Source organism: Mesoplodon densirostris, chromosome 15, assembly GCF_025265405.1.
Source record: "Mesoplodon densirostris isolate mMesDen1 chromosome 15, mMesDen1 primary haplotype, whole genome shotgun sequence".
In the NCBI taxonomy this organism is placed as follows: domain Eukaryota; kingdom Metazoa; phylum Chordata; class Mammalia; order Artiodactyla; family Ziphiidae; genus Mesoplodon; species Mesoplodon densirostris.
Window position 1 is genome coordinate 28,842,795 of NC_082675.1, and position 6,207 is coordinate 28,849,001.

Genomic DNA, 6,207 nt, shown 5'->3' on the forward strand with positions numbered 1-6,207 from the left:
CATAGAGGACTCATACTGGCAGCTACCCTCCCCACTCTCAGTATTAGCAGCACAGTCGTACATTTGTTACATAGCATATTACTATCACCCAAAGTCCATAGTTTACCTTGGGGTTTGCTCTCAGTGTTGTACATTCCGTGGGTTTTGACAAATGCATGGGGACATGTATTCACCGTGATAGGGTTGTACAGAATGGGTCCACTGCTCTAAAAATCCTCTGTGCTCCACGTAGTCATCCTCCCCTACCCCCATCCCTCAGTCTTGGGCAAACACTGATCTTTTCACTGTCTCCATAGTTTTGCATTTTCCAGAATGTTCTATATAGTTGGAATCATACAGTTTGTAACCTTTTCAGATTGGTGACTTTCACTGAGTAATATGCGTTTAAAGTTCTTCCATGTCTTTTCATGGCTTGATAGCTCATTTCTTTTTCACACTGATTAATGTTCCATTGTCTGGATGTATCAAAGTTTATCCATTCAACCCCTGAAGGACCCATTGGTTGCTTCCAAGTTTTGGCAATTAAGAATAAAGCTGATACAAACATCCATATGCAGGTTTTTGTGTGGAGATGAATTTTCAACTCCTTTGGGTAAATATCAAGGACGATGTTAGCTTCCTCCTATGGCAAGTATATGTTTAGTTTTGTAAAAAACCTCCAAACTCTTCCATAGTGGCTGAATCATTTTACATTCCCACCAGCAATGAATGAGAGTTCCTCACCAGCATTTGGTGTTATCAGTGTTCCAGATTTTGGCCATTCTAAGAGACATGTAGGGATATCTCATAGTTTGTTTTAATTTTCATCTCCCTCATGTCATGATATAGAACATCTTTTTATATGCTTATTTGCCATCTGTATATCTTCTTTGGTGTCTGTTAAGGTCTTTGGCACATTTTTTAATCTGGTTTTATTTTCTTACTATTGCGTTTTAAGAGTTCTTTGTATGTTTTGGATAACAGTCCTTTATCAGAAGTTTTATGTTGTTTTTCGCAAATATTTTCTCCCAGTCTGTGATGTGTCTTCTCCTCTTGACCATTTCTTAAAATTACATAATTATTACATAATTATTAGACTGTTTACTGTAAGAAATGTCTTACAGGGCTTCCCTGGTGGCGCAGTGGTTGAGAGTCCGCCTGCCGATGCAGGGGACACGGGTTCGTGCCCCGGTCTGGGAGGATCCCGCATGCCGCGGAGCGGCTGGGCCCGTGAGCCATGGCCGCTGGGCCTGCGCGTCCAGAGCCTGCGCTCCGCAACGGGAGAGGCCACAACGGTGAGAGGCCCGCGTACTGCAAAAAAAAAAAAAAAGAAATGTCTTACAATACAGGTACATACAAAGGAAAAAGTTAAAGTCCCCATTTACCCCACAATCTAATCTCCCTGCCTAAAGAATATGATTGTTGCTCTGTACACCTCCACACATTTTCTATGGGATTATAGAGTACAAAGCATACATGTGTACCTAGTATCAGAACGTTCGTTTGGGTTTTTTAAAGTAAATTTACTATACTAGCTTTTGCTTTTTAAAAAATGTCTCGTATGTCTTAGACACCTTTCCACATGGGTCTAGTTCATTCTTTCACTTTTTAAAAAAATTTATTCATTAATTTTTGGCTGCATTGGGTCTTCGCCGCTGCACGCGGGCTTTCTCTAGTTGCAGTGAGTGGGGGCTACTCTTTGTTGTGGGACGCAGGCTTCTCATTGTGGTGGCTTCTCTTGTTGCAGAGCACAGGCTCAGTAGTTGTGGCGCATGGGCTTAGTTGCTCCGCGACATGTGGGATCTTCCCGGACCAGGGCTCGAACCCGTGTCCCCTGCATTGGCAGGCGGATTCTTAACCACTGAGCCACCAGGGAAGCCCTCTTTGACTCTTTTTAACATGCATTCCCAAATACGGACAAATTGTGGTTTATTAACCATTCTCCTGCTAATGTACTAACCTGTAAAAATCACCGTAGGCATGCTTTATTTCTTTATTCATATAGGTTTTATTATATGTGTTTTTTTATAGTTCTAAAGGTTTTCTTCATACAGTTTTACATGTATTAGGTTTATTAAAACTTTTAATAGTTTTTTTATACTATTGTGAAGGGCTGTTTTTCTATATTGTTTGTAAGAAAGCTATGTTAGCATATTTATTCTGTGTCTGTTCCCTTAATGGACTCAATTCATTTAGCTTCTACGTTGACTCTCTTGGGTTAAAAATTGTACCAGCTGCTAATAATGAGTTACAGATATTTTCTATCAGTCAGCATTCGATCACAAAAACAGTATCCACTACAAGTATTTGAAACAGGGAATTTAACACAGGAAATTATAATTATTATTATAAATATGTTGGAAGCAAAAATTAAGAGCAAAAAGGGAACATGTGAGGTTACCCAGAGATTAATTACTGCAGGAAACAGTCCCCCTACCAGGGCAGGAAGAGTGAAAGGGAAAATAGGGCCTTCCATTACTGACCCTCAGGCTGCTGGTGCTGGAATGTTCACCACCAACTGGCAGGAATCTGGGAGCCAGCACCCCGGATGACCCTGCCAGTGTCCAGCAGTAGCCACAGCCAAAGGAGCAAGGGATACAAGCTCTCCACAACTGAGGTTCCTGGAGACCCTGCTGCAACAGCGGCATCCAAGCTTATGGCATCCTACAAGTGGTTGTATTACAGCACAGATTGAAACCCAGCCTCACAGGCAACCTCTGCTATTAAAGGGCGTGGATTGGGAAAAGAAACAGTTGGAATGGGGACATAGGGGCAGGTCCTGATGAAGCTGGGGATGCTGAGGCCTAAATTCTGTGAGTGCCAGTAGAAGCAACCCTTCCACTCCATCTGAGGACAGTGATCCTGCTTTGCCTGAGGAGCCTGTAATAACCTCTTCTGCGGCAGTTGCCTTGAAAGACACTGCTGATCATCCTCAAGACTGGCCACAGGCACCCCTCTTCCAGACCCATAGCAAAACATGTCCCAGTAAGCCCAAAGGGTGAGGCACAAAGTTTGACCCAGGAGGAGGTGTACTATGCTCCAAAAGAAGCGTTACTTTTCTAACTTATGCAGACATAATTCTGGGGAGTATCTGTGGGAATGGATATTAAGAGTGGGATAGGAGACTTCCCTGGTGGTCCAGTAGTTAAGACTCCACGCTCTGAATGCAGGGGGCCAGGGTTCGATCTCTGGTCAGGGAACTAGATCCCGCATGCTGCAACTAAGACCCGCCACAGCCAAATAAGTAAAGAGTGTGGGATAATGGTGGAAAGTAAACAAAGTAGGATCAGGCTGAATTTACTGATAACGAACCCACTAAGCAGAGATTCTGGATATAATGTTGTAACTCAAGGGGTTAGAAAGGGCTCGTTTGGGGAGGTGAGACACTGACCAAAAGGTAAGCCACACTAAAAGGTAACCCACACTAAATGAAGACATGCCAGACCTGCCTTGGTCTATCGTAAAGGAAGGGACCCAAAAGGCCTAGGAAGGGGCTTCCCTGGTGGCACAGTGGTTGAGAGACCGCCTGCTGATGCAGGGGACACGGGTTCGTGCCCCAGTCTGGGAAGATCCCACATGCCACGGAGCGGCTGGGCCTGTGAGCCATGGCCGCTGAGCCTGCGCGTCCGGAGCCTGTGCTCCTCAACGGGAGAGGCCACAACAGTGAGAGGCCTGCATACCGTAAAAAAAAAAAAAAAAAGTTATAAAAGGCCTAGGAAGGTTGGAGTGTGAGAGTGGATTTATCATGTAGGACCTGCTCACCCACTCCAGGAGGGCCTGGAGGACACACCTTGCACCATGACTGTGAGAAATACATTTGTGAGGGAGCCCCAGCATCCTTGAAGAACTCCTGTGGTCACTCCTTCCTGTAGGCACAAAATTACAGTGGGAACTGCCACCAAACTGGGATCCTTAAATGGGAATAATTGGATCCAAGGAGAGCAGGATAGTTGCCAAAGACAAGGTGGGGCCAGGTACCGTAATGGACAGCAGATTCAAAGCAGTAATTAGCATAGTCTTATTGGCAGAGGCCTATGGCACTGACTAGTTGATCATGGTGTCCCTAGAAGAAAAGAGATGGGCAGTCTACTAAATTCTTGTTCTGTGTCACAGGAAGAGTTCTAGATCAAGTGCACAAACTTGTGTCATAAAAAGAGTCACGGCCTTACAGTCAACGTCAGACTTGACCCAGTTTACAGACCCAAAAACACTTGAATAAAGGGGAGGCCAGATCCCCTCGAGGAAAGACCCTGCTGTGCTGGCAAAAACAGACACTGAATCTTCCTCCCAGCCTTCCCTCGGGATCTGGGGCCTTTTACCACAGTGATTATGCTCTGAGGAAAAGGAAATAATTAGACTTTTCAAGAATTACTGAACACCATCTCCCAACTGACCCTAATTCAAAGTGACCCAGAACATCATTGTGGTCCACCAGTCAGAGTAGGCCTGGTGGAGGTCAGCTGACCAGAGGAGTTTTAGCTCAGATGTGTCTCACAGTGGGTCCCCAAGCCAATGCTGTGGTTATTTCCCCAGTTCTGGGATGTGGTTGGGGTAGGCAGCTGGCAGAATCCTCACGTTGGTTCCCTGACCTGTGGAAGGAGGGCTATTTTTTGGGAAAGGCCAAGTGGAAGCCACTAGAACTGCCTCTACTGAGGAAAGTAGTGAACCAAAAGCAATACTGCAGAGATTAGTGCCACCAACAAACACTTGAAGGATGCAGGAATGGTGATTCCCATCACATCCCAATTCATCTCACCTACTTGGCCTGTGCAGAAAACAGGTGGATCCTGGAGAATGATGGTGAGTTATCGTATATTTATCCAGACAGTCACTGCAGTTGCAGTTGCTGTTACAGATGCAGTTTCATTGCTCAAGCAAATGAATACATCCCATGGGAGCTGGTTTGCAGCTGTTGGTCTGACAAATGCTTTTTCCTCAATACTTGCTAATTACCATTTCCACCAGAAACAGTTTGCTTTCACCAGGCTTGGCCAGCAATGCACTTTCACAGTTGTCTTGGTCAGCTTGGGCTGCCACAATAAAATACCGCAGACTGGGTGGCTTAAACAACAGAAATGTATTCTCTCACATTCCTGGAGGTTGGAAGTCCTGGATCGAGATGTCGGCAGATTTCATTTTAGGTGGGAGCGCTCTTCCTGGCTGGCAGACATCCACCTTCTCACTGTGTCCCCACACAGCCTCTCCTCTGTGTGCAGGAGAGAGATCTCTGACGTCTCTTCCTCTTTTTACAAGGACACCAGTCTTACCAGATTAGGTCCCACCCTTTGACCTTATTTAACCTCCCTCCCTCCCTACAGGCCCTATCTCCAAATACAATCATGCTGGGTCCCAAAATTCATCTGTTGAAGCCCTAACACCCACTGTGGTGGTGTCTCCAATTGCGGCTGCTGTACCAGATGTGGCTTCATTGCTTGAGCAACTTACACATCCCCTGGCACCTAGTATGCAGCTATTGACCTGACAAATGCCTTTCTTGCCGTACCTGTCAGTGAAGACCACTAGAAGCAGTTTGCTTTCATCTGGCAAGGCCAGCACTGTACCTTCACTGACCTACCTCAGGGGTGTATCAGCTCTCCAGCCCTGTGTCATAATTTAGTTCACAGGGGTCCTGATTGCCTTACTCTTCCACAAAATATCACACTCGCCCATTATTCCTGACATTATGCTGATTGGATCTAGTGAGCGAGAAGTAGCAACTATGCCAAACTTACTGGCAAGACATTTGTGTGTCAGAGGGTGGGAAATAAATCTGACAAAAATTCAGGGGCCGTCTGCCTCAGTGGAATTTCTAGGGGTCCAGTGGTGTGGGGCATGTCAAGATAACCCTTCCAAGGCCCCTCCTGCAACCAAAAAAGAGGCACAATGCCTGGTGGCCTCTTTGGACTTTGAAGGCAACATATTCCTCACTTGAGTGCTACTCCAGCCCATTTACCAAGTGACCCAGAAAACTGCTAGTTTTGAGTGGAGTCGTTGCCCACCCCCCGACCACACTATCTTCTCTGTTTCAGTCCCTGCCTGTGGCCTCATGGGGCGTTGCCCACAGTCAGTTGACTGAGGAAGAGAAAACTCAGGCCAGATAGACAGACGGTTCTGCCTGGCCTGTGGGCACCAGCTGCACCACTGCCGCCCATCTCTGGGACACCCGCAAAGGACAGTGGTGAGCAGAAGCCCTCCTGGTGGGCAGAACTTCCAGCAGTGCACCTGGTT